The sequence below is a fragment of the Callithrix jacchus genome, chromosome 1 (assembly GCF_049354715.1).
Source record: "Callithrix jacchus isolate 240 chromosome 1, calJac240_pri, whole genome shotgun sequence".
In the NCBI taxonomy this organism is placed as follows: domain Eukaryota; kingdom Metazoa; phylum Chordata; class Mammalia; order Primates; family Cebidae; genus Callithrix; species Callithrix jacchus.
Window position 1 is genome coordinate 13,600,183 of NC_133502.1, and position 24,966 is coordinate 13,625,148.

A 24,966-nucleotide genomic window follows, 5' to 3' on the forward strand; every position below is an offset into this window, starting at 1 on the left:
AGCTATGTATTGAACTTGGGCACACAAAAAGCCTGACTTACCCTAACATTTCCAGGACCTGAGGAAAGAAGCCTGTTGACCCTACGTTCTCCAATCATTGTGATCAAGAGAAAAGGATTTCACAGAAAAATTCTGGCTGCTTAAGAGAGGAGATATATAGAGGGATTGGGAGGGTACCCTTATGGATTGAGAGAGGGCAGTTCCTAGGGAGTGGGAAGTCATGTGAACTGGGAAGATGCTTCAGAAAATGTCACCCACAATCATTTAAAAATTAACTCCATAATTCTCTCCTCAAGTGTGAGTTGTACACAGTGACTTCCTTTCAAACAGTATAATGTGGAAGAGAGGGGAGTAACTTTACAGTAGAGAAACCTCGCAAACAGCCTTACTGCCAGGTGGTCAAAGTCAAAATCAATGGTGGTAAATCATGTTGATAGTATGTACCCTTGATGTGATATGGTGACAATGGTACTTAAGATCTGTGGCCTCCCCGCAGTAAACCAAAACCTCAGTCTAATCATGAAAATATCAGACATCAATGCCCGGGTAGAGAGTGAAATAAAATATTTTTAAAACTAAAATGTAAATAAAATAACAAAAAAGAAAACATCAAACAAATCCCAGTTGACAGACGTTCTACAAAGTAACTTACCAATAATTCTCACAACTGTCAAGGTCATCAAAAAAAAAATGTCTGAAAAACTGTCACAATGAAGAGCACCCAAGGAAATGTGACAAATACATGTATTTATTGTCAATTCCAGGTGTCCTGGATGTGATCCTGGAAGATAAAAAGATAATTAGATAAAGACTAAAGGCACCTGAATAATGTATGGACTTCAGTTAATAATAATTTATCAACATTGGTTAATTAATTGTAACAAATGTACCATACAAATGTGTGTTGTTAATAATGGGGAGATGGGAATTCTGTACTATGGGCTCAAATTTTCTGGAAACCTAAACATACTCTAAAAAACAAAGTCTACAGCCTTGGCGACATGGAAAAACCCTGTCTCCATAAAAAAAATACAAAAGGCAAGGCGTGGTGGCACATACCTGTAGTTCCAGTGACTTTGGGGGCTGAGATCGGAGGATCATTTGAGCCTGAGAGGTTGAGGCTGCAGTGAGCCATGATCATGCCACCGCACTCCAGCCTGGATGGCAGAGAAAGACCCTGTCTCAAAAAAAAAAAAAAAAAAAGCCTATTAACTTTTCTAAATTGCATGCCACTAAATAGGTAGTTAAAAGTTATTGTTTAATGGGTATAAAGTTTCAGTTTCAGATGATGAAAAAGTTCTGGAATTGGATGGTGATGATGGTCGCATGACAATGCGAATGTAAGTGATGGGATACAACTAGTACACTTAAAAATGGTAAATTATGTATATTTTACCAAAATGTAAATGTATCTTAATAAAGTATTCAATGTGTTATATTGGTGTTATTGCCCAGTTTAGTGACAGGTTTCATAGGTATGTGTTCTGTTCCCAAGGAACTTCAATATGTTGAGCATGAATATCAGTGTAGAGTCCCACTATAAGTCAAAATCTCAGTAAGTTGAGGTTAGTGAAGGTGATATGGTTTGGCTCTGTGTCCCCACTCAAATCTCATGTTGAATTGCAATTCCCAATGTTGAGGGAGGTGATGGGATCATGGGGGCAGATACTCCCCTTGCAGTTGTGAGAGTGAGAAAGTTATCAAGAGATCTGATGGTTGAAAATGTGTAGCATTTCCCTTTTTCTCTCTCTCCTGCTCTGCCATGGTTAGACGCATTTGCTTCCTCTTTGCCTTCTGCCATAACGATGGTAAGTTTCTGGAGGCCTCCCAGTCATGCTTCCTGTTAAGCCTGCTGAACTGTGAGTTAATTAAACCTCTTTTCTTCATAAAGTCTCCAGCCTCAGGTAGTTCTCTATAGCAGTGTGAGAATGGACTAATGCAGGATGGGGAAACTTGCCAGAAAATGCATACCCTAAAATCCTTCTAGAAGAAAGAGAAGAATTCGGCTGAGGAATATGCGTGATATTTGATCCCACATCACTCTGGGAAGAATTTGGCTTCTAACTGATATCGGATTTTATTGTTTGAGGTCCACCACAAACACTGTTGTAAGTAAACCTTCTTCAAATTATCCAAATTAGAGTGAGCCACCTGTTTCTTGTTGGGACCCTGACTGACATTTTCTTGGAAAATATTTTCTTGGGAGTCAGGCTTGGGAAAAATTAAAAAGAAAACAACAGGTCAAATTATGTTGATGAGAAGCCTTTGGAGAGAATCACATGTTAACATATAATTTGCAAACTCAAAAAGGTGTTGGTTATTGCCCTTCTCAATAACATGAGAAAACAGAGACTGTCCATATAGGTTATCCCTATTCGTATTTTGGAGCTTAGAGTCAAATACAAAACAGTGGAAAATGGATATGGAAGGGCAAAGGGAAGATATTTAACACATTCCATAGATCTAATCCCTCACTGACTTTCCACTGAACTAACCCCTCTAGCTCCCCACAGTTTAGGGAGGGCCTCAGCTAATACTGGGGAAATGATTGAGAAAAAAGTTATAAAAAAGACTGTAGCTTCCTCAATTGTGATACTTCTGACTATAAGCAGGGTAGACCCAACTCATATAAGTTAAAATAAGAGATTATTTTATAATAAGTCCAGAAGAAAGTCGGGTTCAAGCCTAGGTAAATCCACTACATCCTCAAGAGCCAGGGACTTTTTCCATCTCAGTAGCATGAGCGCAAAATCCCCTCTTGGCTGCAAGATGGCTGCAGACGTTCCAGGTCTCACACACTAACTCAACAACCTCTAGCCAAGAACAGCAGCATTTCACCCGAGGGTTTTCTTTGTTTTAGTGAGGAAAATCTTTTCCCAAATCTTCAAATAAGATACCCTCAGATCCCATTAGCCAGAATTCAGGCTCAAATCATTCCCTAGGAGTGTGAATGAGGTTGTCACTTCAGTCAATCGTGATTTGCCTCCTGGGACTGTGAAGGAGCCACAGATTCAAAGTTCTACCAACAAGGAAAAAGATGGAAATTGCTGCAAGGTGGTATCCAACATTCCTGTATCTAGGGGGGAATTATAACACCTTTTCCTCAAAGAATAGGTTTTCCTGTAGCTTCTTCCTTCTTCCCTCATAAGCTGCAGAGATCTCCAAAGTAAAATTTTTAGTAAAAGGAGCACTAAAAATTTATCTTCATTTCCACATCTCTGCCTTTAAGGAAACATATCATGGGCCTTTTTGCTTTTGTTCTTGACTTTTTTGGCTGTTTCCCACCTTTGGGGATATAACAATAAATAAAGCAAAGCCCCTGAATTCTAGGAGCTCATGTGTGATGTCAAGAGAGTGATAAGTTTTTAATCTTTTTGAGTTAATTTTTGTATATGGTGAAAGGTAAGGGTCCAGCTTCATTATTGTGCACATGGCTAGCCAGTTATCCCAGCATCGTTTATTGACTAGGGAGACTTTTCCCCATTGCTTCTTATTGTCAACTTTGGTGAAGATCAGATGCTTGTAGACCATCTATAAAAATCTCGAGGCTAAAACTATACAAATCCTAGAAGCAAGCCTGGAAACTACCATTCCAGACGTTGGCTTCGGTAAACAATTTATAACTAAGTCCCCAAAGGCAATTGCAACAAAAATGCAAGTTAATGAATGGGACATAATTAAGCTAAAGAGCTTCTGCACAGCAAAAGAAACTATCAACAGAGTAAACAGACAACCTACAGGACAGGAGAAACTATTTGCAAACTATGCATCTGACAAAGGTCTAATGTCCACAATCTATAAGGAACTCAAGCTGTTCAAAAAGCAAAAAACAAATGAACCTATTAGGAGAAATGGACAAAGGATATGAACACTTCTCAAAAGAAGACCTACATGTGGCCAACAAATACATAAAAAAAAAATGTTCACTATCTCTAATCATTAGAGAAATGCAAATCAAAATCACAATGAGATACCATGTCATACTAGTCAGAATGGCTATTACTAAAAAGACAAAAATTAACAGATGTTGGTGAGGTTTTAGAGAAAAAGGTACACTTATACACTGTTGGCAGGAATATAAATTAGTTCAGCCAGCGTGGAAAGCAGTTTGGAGATTTCTCAAAGAACTGAAAAATAGAATTACTATTTGGCCCAGAAATCCTATCACTGGGTATGTATCCAAAAGAAAGTAAATCTTTCCACAAAAAGATATATGCACTTCTGTGTTCATCACAGAATATTCACAATAGCAAAGTCATAAAATTAACCTAAGTGCCCATCAATGGTGGGAAATAGGGTACATATACGCAGAGGAATGCTACACAGCCATAAAAAAGAATGAAGGCATGTCCTTTGCAGCAACATGGATGGAGTTGAAGGCCGTCATCCTAAGCAAATCAACACAGGAACAGAAAACCAAAAACTGCCATGTTCGCACTTATAAGTGGAAGCAAAACATTGGGTCCACATGGGCATAAATATGGAAACGATAGACACTGGAGACTACCAGAGGGGGAAGGGAAAGGGGCAAGGGTTGAAAAACTACCTACCACGTATTATACTTACTCCCTGGGTGACGGGATCATTTGCACACCACATTTCAGCAACACGTGATTTACCCATAAAACAAACCTGCACATATACTCTCTGAACCTAAAATAAAAGTTGAAGAGAGAGAGGCGAGGACAACACTCTCTGTGCAAAGGAGGGACAAGTGACTGAAGTCAGGAAGTACACAAAGGTGTCAAGAGCTACCTTCTGCTCCGGAGAGCTGGGTGGCCACATGGCTATAAACAAAAGGAAGCCCAGGAGACATCTGCTTACGACTTACCTTAGACACTGACTTTAGAAGAAAGAAGCAAGACCTTAGTAAGATAAGAAGATGGCAGGGAAACAGGGCAAAGCTTCTTCAGGCAACGTTGTCTGTTTGATAGAAGCCCTCCCTGAGCTGTGTCTCAGGAACTTGAGTAAAACAGCAGTGACTCACACAGGACACCTTCTCAAGACAAGGTAGGGAGGGGCTCTGCTGGCCATCTCAGCCAAGGGGCATCACAGGAGCAAAGAATCAGAAGCAAAGGTGAGAATGCCAATGCCAAATCCATACACAATGAGATGGGTATAGAATGGTGGCAATTGAAATCTAGAACGGCGCCACATGCCATCAGTTCGTAAGAGAACATTGCTAGTGGTGACTGTGAAGATGTCAGTGATGATGAAGGCAATGACAACAACCCTGATTGACAGCTGTGGTCACCTTGACACATGGGCTGGGTTAGTGGAGGTTATCGCTGGACTACTCTTACAGTGCCACCTGCAGGTCAACTCGAGAAAGACCTGGTCCTTTCCGTCCCTTGACCCACAAAGACTGAAGTATCAACCTGAAGACTTGGTTGATTCTTTTGGAGCAAGATGTTGTTAAATATTTAGCTAAGGGTTTGCAGTTGGATTTTCATCCATACCAACATGACTGCTACCGTTCTGTCTAAAATGTTCACAGCTCAGAAAATTGAAAATTGCACCACCCCACAAGTTAATCAGCTTTTCTATACATAGTTTCTTCTAGTGTATAATTACTGGCCGGGCTTTATATTATTTTAGGATAGTGTCAGCAGCTGATTGTGGTACAGTCTGAATGCTTTGAAATGAGCTCGGCTGACTGTGGGAATAGCTCAGCAAATTTGAGGCTGTGTGTGCATCATTTAAAAAGTCTATTGTTTAGCAGGACACTGAACATGGCAGATGAATGGTGGAATCCAATTCAAAGTGCAAGCGACTGTGGAATCTGACATGCCTCACACTTCACTTTGAACTTTCTAAGCTGCTCATTCTTTGGTACCTGCTTGCCGCGCTCAACTCCCAGTGGACATTCGTGCTGGCCCACATGCACAGGGGAGCCTCCAGCCCTGGAGAATAGCTGAGCCTCAAACATGGCTACAGTCTCACAAGAATCAAGTCATATGGACTGCATAGACATTTGGACTGCATTCTCACCTCAGGTTTCCTTGAAGAGAAGGAATTTCCTTTCCATTACCCTGGAGGCAAAAATATAGGATGAATCCTTCTGCCGCCTTTTGGCTTCCTTAGCTCCTATTCTATTTTTTTGTTTGTTTGTTTTGTTTTTTGTTTTTTTCTTCTGAGACTGAGTCTCACTCTATCAGCCAGGCTAGAGTGCAGTGGCGTAATCTCAGCTCACTACAATCTCTGCCTCCCAGGTTCAATAGATTCTTATGCCTCAGCCTCCCAAGTAGCTGGGATTACAGGTGCCTGCCATGACGCCCAACAAATTTTAGTGTTTTTAGTAGAGATGGGGTTTCACCATACTGGCCAGACTGGTCTCTAACACCTGACCTCAAATGATCCGCCCACCTCAGCCTCCCTAAGTGCTGGGATTACAGGCATGAGCCACCACGCCTGGGCTTTTTTTTTTTTTTTTTCAGTTGTGGAGTAACTGCTATTCTGTAGTATATGGGAGCACTGTATCTGATGGATGCATTTGGGAAAAGGAAGGCACATTACTGATTCAGCCACTTCCGTTCACTCTATCCATATTCTGATTTCAGGATGCAATTGTTCTCCCCTTCCACATTTCAAATGACTTGCCCCCTCAGAGGAATCAGTGCAGCCCCCTGCACTGATTCAGGTCAAATGGTGTTATCCAGTAGTTTGCCCAATAATTCAGAAAATTACATAAATTCTATGATTGATTTAACCAAAATTGTAATGTATTCCAGTGGAAGGATGGGAGAGAGGAGGCAGTACAACAAAGTGAATATTTATCTGCCATTAATAGGAAAGTAATAGGTAATGTCTAAAGTTAATGAGTCAAAGGATACTATTGAGAAATCTAGAACAGGATATATGCCAGAAGAAACAGCTAAAACTGTCGTAAGCAGTTGCTAGCGGGGAGGGGAATTACAGGAAGTGGAGAGCAGTAGGTGTCTTAGTCAGTCGGGCTGCCATAACAGAATACTACAGGCCGGGTATGAACAAAAGACATTTATTTCTTGCATTGCTAGAGGCTGAGAGTCTGAGATCAAAGTGCCGATGAGTTAGGTTCCTAGCGAGGGTTCTCCTCCTGGCTGGCAGACGGCCCCCTTCCTCCTGCGTGCTCTCATGAGTTAGGTTCCTAGCGAGGGTTCTCCTCCTGGCTGGCAGACGGCCCCCTTCCTCCTGCGTGCTCTCATGGCCTTTCTTCTGTATGTGTAGAGAGAGAGCAAGCTTTGGCATCTCTTCCTCCTCTAATGAGGACACCCGTGCTATGGGATTAGGGCCCCACCGTTATGTGTGTAATGCCAACAGATTGGTGTTTGCTACTGAGTGAAAGGGGTCCCAGAGACTTATAGATGCTAGTAGAAGGTAACTGAGAAGGACTTCTCCTTAAGAAAACTTTAGTCATTTCCCAGCCCTCTTCTCAACTAGGCCTTAGCTTTGGCCTTGGCCTACTGAGCCCAATTTTAGCAAAGAATCCTGCTAAGTCAGTTTGTCAAGAATATCCCCATCCTGATATCCAATCGAACTCCTCTTCCCTCACCCTTGAAACTAATCAGTTCTTCTCTCTTGTCCCCTTGATACCTAACCAATCCTCTTAGTCATTTTCCATCGTCGGCCTCACCTTGCCCATTGACAATAAATCCCCACTTGTCCCTGCTGTGCTTGGAATTGAGTTCATGCTCTCTCCCCTGCTGCAATAGTCTTGAATAAAGTCTTCCTTGCTATTTTTAACAAGTGTCAGAATAATTTCTCTTTGCTTTAACACAGTATAAATTCTCTATGCTTTAACACAACATAAAGCATACTTTTAAATTGCCATTCGGTTTCATCCAAGTGGTAAGAAATAACATTTGAAGCTTGTAAACTAAATTTAAAGTAGAAGAAATTCTCTGTCACCAAATAACAGCTCCCCTCCCCGGCCCATATATGTCCATCTCTTGCTTTACTTCTGTGATAAACAGCTTCCAAAATGACTCTCCCCGTGATCCCCACCTCCCGGTATTCACTCTCTTGTGGAATCTGCTCCTTTTGAGTGGGAGCTAGAACTAGCTTCTACTGAAAAGAAGATGGAAAAATTCTGAGATGGGATTATAAACGCCGATGACGACTGTCTTGAATGCAGCCTCTCGACTGCTTTCTTGGTTGGCTTGTTTCATTGAAGCAAGTTGCTGCGCTGGAGAGGCCCATGCGTCAAAGAACTGGGGGTGGCTGCTGACCAACAGCCAGCATGAACGGATGTCCCTGGCCAACAGCCCACAGGAAACTGATCCTGCCAACAGCCACATGAGTGAGCCTGAAAGTGTGTGCTTCCCCAGTCAAGCCCTGAGATAGCTACAGCCCCAGTCAACACCTTGCTTACAGCCTGTGAGAAACCCAGAAGCTGAGTACCTGGCTAAGCCTTCCATATTCCTGAACTGCAGAAGCTATGAGATAACAAATGTATGCTTCTTAAACCACTACACTGTGGGGTGATTTGTTACAGAGCAATCGGTAAGTCATACATCTTCCATGGCCTTCTTGTCATTGGTCAACTTCTGTGGATAACTTAAAAACAGACCAGTGGGACATACAAATTTTGGATAGTTTAAGGACACACAGAATCCACTGCACCATCCTGGGCAGAGAGTGTTCTGATTTAAATTTGACTTTTAAAAAATGTTCATGCAGATTTTGGATTCCAGTACTTCAATATCTACTGCAGTTCTTTCTGAATATTGCCTGCTTCTGTCATGTGGAAAAGCATGTTCCAAAACAAGGGCATGAGGCTGGAGGCGTGAACACACAAAAGGTGTTCGACATCCCTCTAACACCTGCAAGTTATCCCTCCATCCCTGGTTTTCCAGAATTATGTTTATTCATTCAACACTTATTAAGCACTTACTATCCTGGCACTATTCCAGTTGAGCCAGGATAGTAAACACAGCAGTGAACAACAGAGGAAGGAAAGGTGTCTGCCTTCGCAGGGGTCATGTTTTAGGGAAGGGAGCAATAAACAAAAAAATAATATAATATCAGACAGTGAGAGGAGCTGTAAATAAAAGATAAAATGCAGTAAGGAGGACGCTGAATGGCGGAATGGCTCTGGAAGGAGAGGTAGGTGTTTTAGGTAGGGTGGTCCAAGAAAAGAGCCCTGCTAGGGAACTATTTTAGAGAAGACCTGAAATAATGGAGCAAGCCATGAGAAAATCTGACCAAAGTATTCCAGTCTAATGAAAGAGCAAGTGCAAAAACTCTGATGCCAGAACAAACTCGGGATGTCAAGAAACATCCAGAAAACCAGCACACACCAGGAGTGGCAGCTCACACCTGCAACCTGCGTATTGGGAGGCTGAGGCAGCAGGACTGCCCGAGTCCAGGAGTTCTAGAACAGCCTTGGAAACATGGCAAAACCTTGTCTCTACAAAAAAAATACCGAAAAAATTAGCCAGACATGGAGGTGAGTGTCTGTAGTCTCAGCTACTCAGGAGGCTGAAATGGGAAAATGGTGGAGGCTGCAGTGCGCCATGATCAGGAAGTAGAGGCTGCAGTGAGCCATAGTCATGCCAGTGTACTCCAGCTTGGGTGACAGAACAAGACCCTGTGAAAGGAAGAGAGAGAGAGAAGGAAAGAAAAGGGAAAAAAAGAAAGAAAGAAATGGAACAAGCATAGCTGGAGCAGCATGAGCATTTAGAGGTGAGGCTAAGGTTGGAGTGAGGAAAGGGCCTGGCTGTAGAGCTTGTTAACCAGTGGGCAAGCTCATGTTTTATTCTGAGCATGATGGGAAGACTGTAGAAAGTCTGGGTTTAGATGATTCCAGATTATGTGTATGGGGGGAAATGGGTCACTGACAGTCTAAGATACCTCTGGAAGAAGGATAATTAGGATAGAGACGTTGGTGGGCATATTGGTCCATTCTCAGACTGCTAATAAAGACATACCCAAGACTGGGTAATTTATAAAGGAAAAGAAGTTTAATTGACTCAGTTCAGCATGGCTGAGGAGGCCTCAGGAAACTTACAATCATGGCAGAAGGGGAAACACACATGTCCTTCACACGGCAGCAGGAAGGAGAAGAAAGAGAGAAGTGCAGAGAGAAGAGGGGAGAAGCCCCTCACAAAACCATCAGATCTCGTGAGAACTCACTCACCGTCATGAATATAACATAAGGAAACTGCCTCTACGATTCAATCACCTCCCATGAGGTCCCTTCCCCAACACATGGGAATTACAATTTGAATTACAATTCAAGATGAGGTTTGGGTGGGGACACAGAGCCAGACCGTATCAGTAGGTGCTTAAAAACATGGAGTTCTACAGCCTAGCCATTCCATTTCCAGTATATAACATACAGAAGCCACCATGCATTTGCACAAGGAAACATATATAAAGATGTTAATTGCAGTATTGTTTATAACAATGAGACTGTTAAGTTGGAAACTAAATAAAATATAGTACATCGACCATAAAGCTGTCAAAAGCAATGAACTAACTCTATTTGTATGAACATATAATGTTTAAAAAAGTGTTGAGTGGAAAAATCAACATGTAAATGAATATGTCTTGCATGACACCATTTATATACACTGAAAGCAACAACCCTCTCACAAAACAATATGACCTATTGGTTGTAGATATATACAAATACACACACATGCATACATACAGGTTGAGCATCCCTTATGCTTGGGACCAGAAGTGTTTAGGATTTCAGACTTTTTTGGATTTTTGAATATTTAGAATTCTGGAATATTATACTTACCTATTTGGCATCTCTAACCCAAAAATTCAAAATCTGAAATACTTCAACGAGCATTTCCTTGAACATGATGTCAGCAGTGGAAAAGCTTTGGACCCCGCAGCATTCTGGATTTCAGATTTTTGTATTAAGAATACTCACAACCTGGGCTGAGGGCAGTGGCTTATGCCTGTAATCCCAGCACTTTGGGAGGCTGAGGTGGGTGGATATTATCTGAGGTCAGGAATTTGAGACCAGTCTGGCCACATGGTGAAACCCTGTCTCTACTAAAAATATGAAAATCAGCTGGGCATGGTGGCAGGCACCTATAGTACCAGCTACTCTGGAGGCTGAGGCAGGAGAATCACCTGAACCTGGGAGGCGGAGGTTGCAGTAAGCTGAGATTGTGCCACTGCACTCCAGCCTGTGCAACAGAGTGAGACTCCATCTCACAATAATAACAGTCACAACCTGTATAGACGTATATGAAATAAATTATAGAATTAATTGAAAGGATACCTACAAAACTCATGGTAGTGGTGGTGGGAACATAAATGAGACACAGTGTCAAATGTCCTTTAGGGGGAAATAGTTTTGGGATGAAATTGTTCTACCTCAGCTCATCAGGCATTAGATTTTCATAAGGAGTGCGCAACCTAGATCCCTCACACACACAGTTCATAATAGGGTTTGCATTCCTATGAGAATCTAATGCCACTGCTGATCCGGCCGGAGGTGGAACACAGGAGGTAATGCTCACTCACCTGCCGCTCACCTCCTGCTGTGTGGCCATGGTCCTAACAGGTACGGGTTTGTGGCCTGGGGATTGGGGAAACCTGACTTGAGTTTTCTCTGTAATACTTCCTTTCATTATAAAAATAAAAAGTTACATATGACAAAAATATCCTACATTAATTCCAGGTGGTGAGAAACTGGTGCTTTTTATACTGTTCTTTCTACCTTTCTATCCATGTAGTAAAAAGCTCAGCTATTCTATAGCAATTAGTTGGAGCAAAAGGAAAGCCCTTTTGCTTATTTATGGCCATATGAGATTATTCTGCCTTAAGGAGATAAAATCAGATCTCTCTTTTGGACTCAAGAAGAAGATTAAAATGTTTCCCCCGTTGTTTTTATGGGTAAAATAGGCCACTTAGAATTCTTAAGCGGTCTCTGAGGCCTCAGGCCTTTGCAGTCTGCTCTTCTGAATACTCTGCAGCAAAGCCACAGGCTCCAGTCTCAGAGCTAGGGTCAATATCACTTTCATTATTTTAAGCAAAAAGGTCTGTTCACACAGTCCTTAAACCTACAACCAATCAATTCATTTAAAAGAAAAACACCTCTCCATCCCTGGGATGAGGTCTAAGGGCTGAGATACGCTGTGAGCGGAGAAGAAGTTTAAACTAAAGTACAGATTTAAGCTTTTAATCCATTGCTTTCATTAAGCTAAGAGGCCTAGATCGAAACCAGTCTCATTGGCTGTGAAGACTAGAAATAAATAAACAAATGTAATTACACATTTACCACCAAGCAATTGTCAGGTATAATCTGCTGATGCTTGAGGGGAAGGTAATGTAGGGGAAGAGGGCGGCGGGGTGGATTGTTGCCATTTCTTCCTCCTGTTGGGGCTTTTTGCAAAACTTAGAATTTACCTGCACAGTTTCAATTGACATTGATGTCACAAATCTGATTTTATATTCCTTTTCCCTTACCTCAGCCACACTGCTGCCAATCCTAAATTTCCTGATGCTAACATTTCAACCTCCAAGCCTGTCCTCCACTGGAAAATTCACCACATCAATCCTGCCCTTAAGTCCTTTCCTCCGGGCTCTGAAAAATATGTATATGGGTGCAGTGGCTCACACCTGTAATCCCAGCAGTTTGGGAAGCTGAGGCAGGAGGATTGCTTGAGGCCAGCCTGAGCAACCCAGTGAGACCCCATCTCTATTTTTTTTAAAACTTTCCTTCCTGATATAGTTTGGCCATGTCCCCACCCAAGATCTCGTCTTGAATTATAATCTCCATAATCCCCACATGTGGAAGGAGAGACCAGGTGAAGGTAATTGAATCATGGGGGCAGTTTCCCCCATGCTGTTCTCACGATAGTGAGTTCTCCCAAGATTGAGTTCTCACGAGATATGATGGCATTTTAAAGGGTTCTTTTTCCCCTTCACTCAGCACTTTTCCTTCCTGTCGCCTTGTGAAGAAGGTGCCTCGCTTCCTCTTCGCCTTCCACCATGATTGTAAGTTTCCTGAGCCCTGCCAGCCATGTGGAACTGTGAGTCAGTTAAACCTCTTAGGTCTTTATTCCAGTGTGAAAATGGACTAATCCACCTCCCCTTCTCTGTGGCAAAATGAGACTTTTATGTTTCAGTACTCAAATATGAGAAACTTCCCATTTCTTCCTTTCTCTAAATCAGATAAACCCATTACACTGTGAGTTGCCTCACCCACTCCCTCAACTTGAGAGAGGATCTCTTCCTACCTTTCACAGAATTATATAAGAATTCCGGTGCCAGAGAACCAAGAGGAGGGCTTATACTTAGTCCAAGCTTTCACACTATGGCTTGGGCTCCCTCTGAACCGCTGCCCAGGTCCTCTAGCATTGGGTACATTCTAAATGTCACACAGGTGCCAGGATCTCTCAGTGACCCACCCTGCAGAACACAGATGCCTCCCCAGAACCTCTCGCTGCTTGGCATACAAGGCTTTCTGCAGCGATTCCCACTGTAAATGGTACCAGAAGATCATCTGACCAAGTCACTCTCTTCTGGCAGTTTATTGCCCTTAGAATAAGGCAAATGATGCAACCCCATTCTGGGAAATGCACTACCCCTGCTGCCTGTCCCCGACCCCCACCACTTACCAAGCTCCAGCAAAGATCCACCGAATGCTCTCTATGTCTGACTGCTTCCATCTTTCACCTGCTTTAGGTTCTGCCTAGAACATCACCTTTTCTACCTCTATCTTCCCTCTTCTCCCCCTGACCCCCAGCCTCACCTATGCTAATAGTGGTAATGCAGATGGGCTCTCAAGTCAAAATGCTTGGGTTTAAACCCACCTAGATCTTGCGTGACCTTGAGCAAGACACTTGATATGGTTTGACTGTGTCCCCACCTAAATCTCACCTTGAATTGTAGCTCCCATAATTCCCACATGTTGTGGGAGGAACCCGGTGGCACGTAATTGAATTATTGGGGTGGGTCATTCCCATGCTGTTCTCACGATAGTAAACAAGTCTCATGAGATCTGATGGTTTTATAAAGGAGAGTTCCCCCGAACATGCTCTTTCTCTTCCCTGCCGCCGTGCAAGATGTGACTTTGCTCCTCCTTTGCCTTCTATCATGATTGTGAGACTTCCTGTCATGTAGAATAGTAAACCAATTAAACTTCTTTTCTTTACAAATTACCTCATCTCAGGTATGTCTTTATTAGCAGTGTGAGAATAGACTAATTTGACACTTAACCTCTATCTTAGCACCCTTATTTGTAAAACAGACATATTAATAAAACATTCATTGAATTAAGAGATTATAAATAGATTACTGACAATAACAGCACTCATTCATAGGGTGATGATAAGAATTAGCTACTACTAATAAGTGTTTGGAGTAATGGCTGGCCCGTGGGAAAACCACACTAACCAAATATTGTTACTGTCTCTACCATCTCCCAGCTCAGCACAAGCTTTAGCTCCTCTGAGGAGTCTCCCCTCCTTCAAACTGCCTCCAGCATCTTAGGGCACTCCCTGGTTTCACCATACTATGGTGGCATTCTTAGCATAAGACAGTGGGTTTCGTCAGTTCAGTGACTTCTCTGTCACTAACCCTATGCCCATAGCTGCTCATATTACAGTAAATACAGCAAGATATTGGAGTTCAACCAAACCACGGTTTTCAACCCCTGCTGCACATTAGAATCATCTGGGGAGCTTTTAATATGCTGCCTGGGCCCCAAGCCAGACCAATTACATCAGGATCTCGGAGCATGGGGCTCAGACTTCAGTGTTTTTTAAAACCTTTCCCAGGTGATTCTTATGTTCAGCCAATGTTAAGAACCACTGACCTGAACCCACATTGGAATCTCAATTCTTTCCCTTCCTAGCTCTGAGTAGACTCTCTGAGTCTACTTCCACGTCTGTCAAATGTGCGTTACAGTGTCTGACTGCAATAGTCACATTCAGAGTGTGTCACCATCATCTGCACCCCCTTCACAGATCCAGGAAAGACCCGGAGAGGTCGGGGTTCCCTGTCTTCCACTCTGCCAGGCCATCGCAAACATCTTGAGTCCCTCCGCCAAGGGACACACTGTTGGGCAGTCCTCTCCTACAGAGAGAGCTGTTTTCTCCATAGCACACCCACAGCCATGCCTTTCCCAGGCATCTACAGACGCAGGGGTGGGAATGCCTTCCCATCCTTCATCCCCACGGTCCTTTACTCTGCCTTGTGGGTTTGCCTTCATTCTGCCCACCCTTGTATAAATAATTCCTTTATTAAAGTCTCCCACACTCTCATTTGAGTGTGCCATTTGTAATCCTGCTATGATTACAATAGTGGACCAGTTGCACTAGAAAGAGAGGAGAGAAGAGAGAACTGAAATCGACAGGTAAATTTTTAGAAAAGTAAAAAAAATAAAAAATATAAGTGACAAGGCTGAAACAAGAAAAAACAAACAAAAAAAACCTCAGCCCTACCTTTACTGGCAGAATAGCCCCATGGAACCCTGGAAAGCTTGAAAAGACTTCTGAGTATCTGTGTTTTGTTTGAGAAAAAACACAGCAAACTAAATCATATTCTAAGTTCCTCTGAGACTTTGTCTCATACCACTTTGTTTTCTAGTTGATGATTTTCTTTCCATCAAAGCCTTCTTGCTCTTTTCAAATTGGCAGAAATCATCCAACAGAATGGCTATGAAGATGAAATGAGGCTGGGCATGGTGGCTCTTGCCTGTAATTCCAGAACATTGGGAGGCTGAGGCAGGCAGATCACTTGAGTCTAGGGGTTTGAGACCAGCCTGGGCAACATGGTGAAATTTTGTCTCATCTCTATAAAAATTCAGAAATTTGCCAGGCATGATTAGTCCTAGCTGCTGGGGAGGCTGAGGTGGGAGGATCATTTGAACCGAGGAGGCAGAGGTGGCAGTGAGCCAAGAATGTGTCACTACACTCCAGCCTGACAGAGCCACACCTCGTCTCAGGAGAAAACAAGATTAAGTGACGTGCTCTATGGAAAAAAACCTATCTCATCAAAATGATATAGTGGAACAGGCTCAGGCTTTGGTGCCAATTTTTTTTATTTTCTTATTTTTTTCTTGAGACAGTCTCACTCTGCCACCCAGACTGGAGTGCAATGGCATGATTTTGGCTTCCTGCAACCTCTGCCTCCCGGGTTCAAGTGATTCCCTTTAGCCTCCCAAGTAGCTGGGATTACAGGCATGCACCACCACGCCTGGCTAGTTTTCATAATTTTAGTAAAGATGGGGTTTCACCATGTTGGCCAGACTGGTCTCAAACTCCTGAGCTCAGGTGATCCACCTGCCTCAACCTCCCAAAGTGCTGGGATTACAGGTGTGAGCCACTGTGCCCAGCCTGGTGCCAAATTTAGGGGCCAAAGTCGACCTAAATTTGCATTCCACTCTTTATTCTGTAGCTATAATTTTAAAAAATTATTTATTGCTTCTGAAAATTAGTAGTAATTCTTATTGGGTTGTTGTAAGATGTTATATAATGATTATTATGAATTAATATTTTGAGCACTTTCATGTATCAATTTACTAAGGACTTTATATGCATTATTTCATTTAATTGTCTCAAAAACTCTCTGAAGTAAGTGCTCTTTTTAATCCTTATTTTACCTGTAAGGAAACTGAAGATCAGGAAGTTTAAGTAATTTGCCCAGGGTTGAACAGCTAGTAAGTAACAGCGTAGGAGGTGATGCATGATGCGACGTGCACAGAGTGTATGTTAGGTACATGTTAATGTTATCCTGATAGTTTGATGGTGATTAATTTTGTTGCAACAAAAATACAAGGAGAGTTCAGAATTCCATCATAATCTAGTAAAGTTTCTGAGCAAGGTAAGTGCCCCAATTGTCCAGAATTCAAAGTTTCTCTGTCTAGGACTTCTAATGAGACTAATGTCCAGTATTTTCACTCCTAGGAATTCTCCCAAGAAATACATATTCACAAAAAGACATATACAAGAATATTCAGGCTGGGTGTAGTGGTTCATGCCTGAAGTCCCAGCACTTGGGAGGCTGAGGTGGGCAGATCACTTGAGGTCAAGAGTTTGAGAACAACCTTGTTGTTTTTATACTGAAAAAACGAAAATTAGTCAGACATGGTGACATATGCCTATAGTCTCAGCTACTTGGGAGGCTGAGGCAGAAGTATCCCTTGAATCTGGGAGGTGGAGGTTGCAGTGAGCTGAGATTGTGCCACTGCACTCCAGCCTAGGCAACAGAGACTGTCTCAAAAAAAAAAAAGAAAAAAGACTGGAAGATAAGGTTGACCTGAATTCTGGAGAACCTTTAATAGAAAATGAGGAATTCGAGTTTACCATAATTATTAGGAAGCAAGGCAGTAACCTAGTGGAAATTACGGATGTATATAGCACTGAGAGAAAGGCATGGATTTGAAGTCTCAGGTTCTAGGCCTGGTTAAGCTCGTTGCTAACTTATGAACTTTGACAAGTCTCTGGACAGGGCTTCCTTATCAATAAAGTGAAAAGAATAATGAACAATCTCAAATATATTTTTAATGAGAATTGTAAAATGGCAGTGATATTTATCATCCGTATCAAGAACTTATTAAGTACGTGCAATAAAATGTAATAATGTAATAATTAAAAATAAGTAATGCTAAGAACATGAGTCCATTCAATGAGCTGCTGCAGACGCCTTCCTACCAACATTATTCTCCAAAGGTCATTCCTGACTGTGCAACTATACTTTGACTAAACTGAAAGCCAGCAGCCTAAGTTTTCTACACCCTTAAAAGATGCATTTACTCATGTTTTCGTGCATAGGGAAGTATGGAAGGTTTTCTATCACGACTTAACTCTGTTTCTTGCTTTCGTGCTGTACCTAGATTTAGTTATCAAGACAATTAGACCCTCACTCTTGTAGCAAGAATGGTACAAAAGGCAGCAAGAGGAGAAAGACGCAGAGCAGCTCTTTTCCTTTGCCTTTTCCTAGATGATTTAGAATTTCCTGATTAGGCACGTGGAGCCTGAAGGGAATCACATCTGTTTCTTTGCTATTTAATACTTGTCAGCATCTCTTTAGGAAAGAAAATCTGAATGGCAAGCTTGTGCAGTTTTTTGGTGTTTTTTTTTTAGGTCACTATGCCCTTCCAAAGTTAAGATGATAATTAAACTCTAGGTTTGTCTTTTTTTTTTTTTTTTTTGAGTCAGGGTCTCACTTTGTTACCCAGGCTGGAGTGTACTGGTACAATCACAGCTCACTGCAGCCTCAACCTCTCGACTCAAGCAATCCTCCCAGTTCAGCCTCCCGAGTAGCAAGGACCACAAGTACACACCTCCACACCCAGCTGGTCTTTATATTTTTGGCAGAAACGTGGTTTCACCATGGTGCACAGGCTTGCCTCAAACTTCTGAGTTCAGGCAATCCACTCACCTCAACCTCCCAAAGTGCTGGGATTACATGCGTGAGCCACTGCACCCAGTCCTACATACTTTTTTTTTTTTTTTTTTTTTGAGACAGAGTTTCGCTCTTGTTACCCAGGCTGGAGTGCAATGGCACGATCTCGGCTCACCACAATCTCCGCCTCCTGGGCTCAGGCAATTCTCCTGCCTCAGCCTCTTGAGTAGCTGGGATTACAGGCACGCACCACCATGCCCAGCTAATTTTTTGTATTTTTAGTAGAGACAGGGTTTCACCATGTTGACCAGCATGGTCTCGATCTCTTGACCTCGTGATCCACCCGCCTCGGCCTCCCAAAGTGCTGGGATTACAGACGTGAGCCACCGCACCCGGCCCCTACATACTTTTTGATGCTTGAAAAGTTGGCCGGGCATGATGGCTCAAGCCTGTAATCCCAGCACTTTGGGAGGCTGAGGCGGGTGGATCACGAGGTCAAGAGATCGAGACCATCTTGGCCAACATGGTGAAACCCTGTTTCTACTAAAAAATACAAAAATTAGCTGGGCATGGTGGTGCACGCCTGTAGTCCCAACTACTTGGGAAGCAGAGGCAGGAGAATTTCTTGAACCCAGGAGGCGGAGGTTGCAGTGAGCCAAGATCACAGCACTGCACTCCAGCCTGGCACCTGGCAACAGAGTAAGACTTTGTCTCAAAAAACAAAAAAAGGTATAAGAATATGCATTGAAAAATATGTCTTGGCTGGGCACAGAGGCTCATACGTGTAATCCCAGCACTTTGGAAGGCTGAGGCAGGAGGATCACTTAAGCTCAGGAGTTCAAGACCAGCCTGGGCAACATAGGGAGATCTCATCTCTATAAAAAAAAAAGTAAACAAAAATTAGCCAGGAGTGGTGGCATGAGCCTTTCATCTCAGCTACTCAAGAGGCTGAGGTGGGAGGATTGCCTGAGCCCTGGAGGCTGAGGCTGCAGTGAACTGAAATGGCACCACTGCACTCCAGCCTGGGTGATAGGGCAAGACCCTATCTCAAAGCAAAAGAAAAAGATGTCTCTCCGGTCTTCCCAGGCGCCCACTTCTCCATCTTAGAGGCATTTATTGTTACAAATTTTTATAGCTATAATTGTTTAATACTTAATCATCTATTTTTAGACAGTATGAATTACTTCCATTATGAGCAATAATAACATTAGTACATTTCTTTTGTTTCCACATCCCCATATTATCTGATTTTTGTTTATTGTCTTTCTTAGTATTTACTTTTATCCTTAAATATATTTGCCATCTATTATTGTTATACCAGATTTTCAATGATTTCTTGTATCTCAATCTCTAACTGTTACATAAATCATAGTAGTTAGGTTACCTCATACCTTCCCACTCTCTAATCCTCCAAAATTCTAATAGCTACATCACTTCTGCATCATCAGAATTTATAGATTTAACTTTTCATCCTCAACCATAACATGAGATCTGTTTCGGTCTTAATCCTGCAAGTGGAATTGATGTTATACTGCAGTTTTTCCATTGAGCTTTTATTTGGCTGAAGTTTGTCTATAGCAGTTTCTTTAAGAAGGGCTCGAAGAAGCTAGAGTTCTTGGATCCCGGGTGACTAAAAAATATTTGTATGGCGGTCAGGTGCGGTGGTCAGGCCTTTGGGAGGCCAAGACAGTTGGATATCTTGAGGTCAGGAGTTAAAGACTAGCCTGGACAACAAGACAAAACCCCGTCTCTACCAAAAATAAAAAAAATTAGCCGGGCTTGGTGCTGCACACCTGAAATTCCAGCTACTTGCAAGGTTTTATAAGGCACAAGAATCGCTGGAACCTGGGAGGCAGAGGCTGCAGTGAGCTGAGATCACACCACTGCACTCCAGCCTGGGTGACAGAGTGAGACTCTGTCTTTAAAATAAAATAAAAAAATAAAAAAAATTTATATGTTGCCTTTATACTTGAAAATTTTAGCTAGATTTTTTTTAAAAATGTTTGAGTCACACTCTCTCTAAAGCTTTGTGAACAAAACTCCATTGTTTTCTAACATTGAATCTTTCCTGAAAAGTCAGAGGCCAGGCTTACGGTTCTGCCTTATAGGTGGCTCAAGTATTTCCTCCCCACCAAAATGCCAAGGTCTCTGGCTTCATCTTTGTAGTCTCGTAACTTTGCCAGACGTTACTGCTGTTGATTAGTCTGTATCCATTTTTTTCAATAAGGTGAGTCCCTTCCAACTATAGATTTGTGTCTTCTATTTCTACTAAATAAATAAATATCTTGATTTTTTCTTCTAATTTTCCGGGACAACTGCACGTTCGAATTTTCTTTTACTCCTGGAAATGTTTACTAAATATTTAAATATCTTTTTTTTTTTTTTTTTTTTTTTTGAGACAGACTCTCTCTGTTGCTCAGGCTGGAGAGCAGTGGTGTGATCTCAACTCACTGTAACTTCTACCTCCCAGGTTTAAGTAACTCTGGTGCCTCAGCCATTGGAATAGCCGAGACCACAGGCATGTGCCACCACACTTGGCTAATTTTTTTTTTTTTTTTAAACTAGAGACAGGGTTTTGCCACGTTGATCAAGCTGGTCTCCAACTCCTGGCCTCAAGTGATCTGCCCACCTCAGCCTCCCAAAGTGCTGGAATGACACCGCGCCCAGCCTTCACATTTAAATATCTACACATTTTTTTCTGTTCCATTATTTTCTCTTTATCATGTACACCGCTTGTGCATATATTAAACATCTTTTGTCTTTCAAAGATCAGTTTCTCTCTAATCCTTCTTGTGTGCTCATTACATTACATTTTGTTTGCTTTTCTCAATATGCCATCCATATGTTCCTTTGAGCTACTTTTAATGAGGCTTTTATTTCTATAATAGTGAAAATGTATTTTCTCCTTCTTGCCTTTACCTGTGAGTTTATGTTTCTTCTCCTTATGTTGCCCTGCTCTATTTTTCCCGAACTTCCTATGTCTTCTTTAAGCGCTTGTTTTATAGACACAATTGAATCAGACATTAATTCTTTTTGCTTTTTAGATTTTAAATGGTGTTGTTTGGCCACAACATTCACTTGCTTTGAGGTAACATTTTTCTGATGAGCTTGTTATTTTTGTTTGTTTGTTTGTTTGTTTTTGAGATGGAGTCTCGCTCTATCGCCAGGCCGGAGCGCAGTGGCTCGATCCCAGCTCACTACGACTTCCATTTTCCAGTTTCAAGCAATTCTCCTGCCTCAGCCTCCAGGGTAGCTGGGACTAGAGGCACGCGCCACCACGCCCGGCTAATTTTGTGTATTTTTAGTAAAGATGGGGTTTCATCATGTTGGCCAGGATGGTCTCAATCCCTTGACCTCGTGATCCGCCCGCTTCAGCCTCCCAAAGTGCTGGGATTACAGGCGTGAGCCACCACGCCCAGCCCTGATGAGCATTTTGGTGTTTTGTTTTGTTTTGTTTTTTTAGCTAGCGTTAGTTTTCCTCCTTTCCCCATTTTTTTTCTTGCAGCACCTTTGTATGTTTCTCATTACTATTTGCTACAATTTGTTGTAGGTTACGAGTTACAACTTTCTAATTTTTCTTGGTAGTCATTGTTGAATTACTCAATTGTTTTTATATCAAATAACTGCAGAAATATCATAGGAGAGGGGCCAGGGGATAATTTCTAGAGTATCAGAATCACATTTAAGTTCCTTGAGTGAGGTTTTGGATTCCAGCGGGGGTTTTCAGTATCTACTTTTTCCCCGGAAAAGCCAGACTGATAACTTTGGCACTGCATGTGATACAGTCTCCTCTGCTCCACTGGCAAACTGCTTCTAGCAAATATGGTGAGTCTGTGCGTTTCCCTTTGCTCCAAATTAAGTGTCGTTGATCTTGCTCTGCTGATGTTCTGAGATCTGTACTCCAGGCACCTTCTGTGGACATCGAGCCCACGTTTTACCGTCATCACTGAATTTGGCCACCCTCCCCCTTATACTGTGCTTCAGCTCCACAGCTGTCCCCTCGTTTATTCAAACATGGAGTTTTCTTTTCTGTTTATTTTCGTTTCGTGGCATTTTTAGAGAGGAGACTGCAGAAGAACTCTCTCACTGTGCCATTTTAAACACAGCTATCTCATGATTTTGGTAAAATCCAGACATGATTGTTGTCTTTTTTTATTCTTGCATAAAGATCAAGTGGGCAATCTTGCATGCCTTCATGATATTTTGTAATCAGCCCCAGCCTATTTCATCTTCATCTTCTGCCGCTTCCTCCCACAGCTTTTGCTTTGGCTGCAAGATGATATCATACAAAATCCTCAGAGGCAAATGTGTTTTCTCTTGAAATTCATAACATAAAATAGTTATTAAAGGATGTTAGTCATACTTGATAAATATTACTGAAATAAAAACGGGACTCAGGAATAAGAGAGAAAAGAGTTACTCATATGGCGATCAGATAAACGGGGATTGTTTCAACAGAGAGAATATTTGACAAAATAAAAGTGAATTCTTCCTGAAGACACTGGGATATATAAATGAGAGATCCCAGATTCTGCATTAAAAATTAAAACAACAAATTTTGTCCTTTCTCAAATTCCTTTATTAATCTTGAGGTTCTCTTTTAAAAAAGAAAGAAATGTTTTTATTGAAGTATAAAATACATACAAAAAAGTTCAAAAATCATAAGTTTACACCTCAGTGAACACACATTTGTGATCTCCACCAATGTCAAGAAAGAGAAAACTGCCAGCCCCCAGCGGCGTACACGGGCCACCTCCTGGTCCTTACTCCCTCACTGCGAAGATATTCATTATCCCGATTGTTCACCATACAATACGCTTTCTCTGTGTTTGGCTTTTTTTAACTTATCATTATGTTTGTGAGATTTATCTGTGCATTTCTTTCCATATAGCATTCTACTGTATAAATATATCACAATCGATTTATCCATTCTACTGTTGGTGGAAATTTGGGGTGCTACCCGTTTGGGATTATTATAAATTGCTGCCATATACCTTATTTTACATGTGTTTTGGTGAATACATGTACAAATTTCTATTAAGTGTACCTAAGAGCACAACTGTTAAATAATACGGTCTATATGGCCAGCTTTCAGTGATACTACCTCAGTTTTCAAAAGTGCTTGGGAGACTCTTCTGGAAGGATTTTTATGCCTGTTGTGAATTTGCATAAAAAGCATTTATATTGGTTACTTTTGGGGCCATAACAATCCACACTGAGACTTAGTGGCTCAAATTAACTCTTTTTTGTTGTTCAGGATTCTGTAGGTCAGCAATTTGGGTGGCATCCTGGTCCATTTTCTGCTGCTGTAACTAAATGCCTGAGACTAGGTAATTCGTAAAGAAAAGAAATACATTTCTTATAATTCTGGAGGCTGGAAAGCCTCAGGTCCAGGGCTGCATCTGCTGATGTCTTTCTTGCTGGTGAGGACTTAGAAGAGCCCCAAGGCGGTTCAGGGCATCCCGTACCAAGGGGCAGAGCCTGTTAGCTCAGGACTCTTTCTCTCCTCTTATAAAGCCACTAATTCCCATCCTCATGGCTTCACCTCATCCTAATTACTCCCCAAAGGTCCCTCTTCTCAAATGCCATAGTCAGATTCCCCACCCTCTTAATATGGTTACAGTGGGGGCTGCCTCAACATGAGTTTCAGAGGAAACTAACATTCAGACCATAGGAGGTGGCTATGCCAGTCAGGTTTTCTGCTGAGGTCACTAACATAGCTGCAGTTATCTGGCAGCTCCATAGGGTCAGATGGGATAAAACAACCTCTTTATGTCTGGTGGTTGGTTCTGGCTCTTGACTGAGCCACGTGTCTCCAGCAGGTCAGCTCGGGCTTTTCATGTTAGTGTGGTATTCCAAGAGGAAGAGAGCAGACACTAAGACCTGCTGAGGCCTCGGCCTTCCAGGAAGCCACCCAGCATCACTGCAGGTGCATTCTACAAGTCAAGCAAGTCACAGGGCCAGCCCACATTCAGGGAACAGCCCACTTCTTTTTTCTTCTTCCTTTTAAGTTCAGGGGTGCACGTGCAGGTTTCTTATACAGGTAAACTTGTGTCACAGAGGTTTGCTCTACAGATAATTTCATCACCCAGGTATTACGCCTAGTGCCCATTAGTTATTTTTCCTGATCCTTTCCCTCCTTCCACCCTCCAAAAGGCCCCAGTGTGTGTTTCTCCCCTCTATGTGTCCATGTGTTCCCATCATTTAGCTTCCAAAACTCCACTTCTTGATGAGAAAGTGAGCCATTTTTTTCCAATCTCCCATCATCTTTCATCGGACCACAATGATTTATTTTCTTCCCACATGCGAAGCCTGCTTGCCCCACCCAAGGAATATCAAGCACCTCATCCAATTATGGCATCGCACTCAAAGCTAAGGTCTCATTATCTGCACCAGGTCCAAATGAGGTTCTTTGAGGACTTATCCTCAGGTGCGGTACCCCTCCATCTAGAGACCTACAAAATAAAAAGGCAAGTTTTCCACCCCACACATACCCAAAATATCATAGTAAAGCAGGATAACCACAGTAAATACTACTATTCGAAAGGGAAGGATGGAGGGACATAGAAGTCATTTTTCCGTGGCAATTCTTGAATACAGTTGGACACGTGTTGCTAGGTCCCACTAAACTGGAAAGCTCTTTTTTTTTTTTTTTTTTTTTTGAGA

At 42.1% G+C, this 24,966-nt stretch overlaps 1 long non-coding RNA gene across 1 annotated transcript in view; it reads right to left on the reverse strand.

The window, feature by feature from the left end:
- Positions 1 to 652: 652 nt before the first annotated feature.
- The window catches only part of LOC118152195 (uncharacterized), a 38,310-nt gene continuing 13,996 nt past the window's right edge, over positions 653 to 24,966 (reverse strand). Inside the window, exons 3-4 of the long non-coding RNA XR_004740633.3 lie at positions 1,060 to 1,177; positions 653 to 781 (exon numbers count right to left, since the gene is read on the reverse strand). This is a non-coding gene — a long non-coding RNA (uncharacterized LOC118152195). The remainder of the gene's footprint in view (positions 782 to 1,059; positions 1,178 to 24,966) is intronic.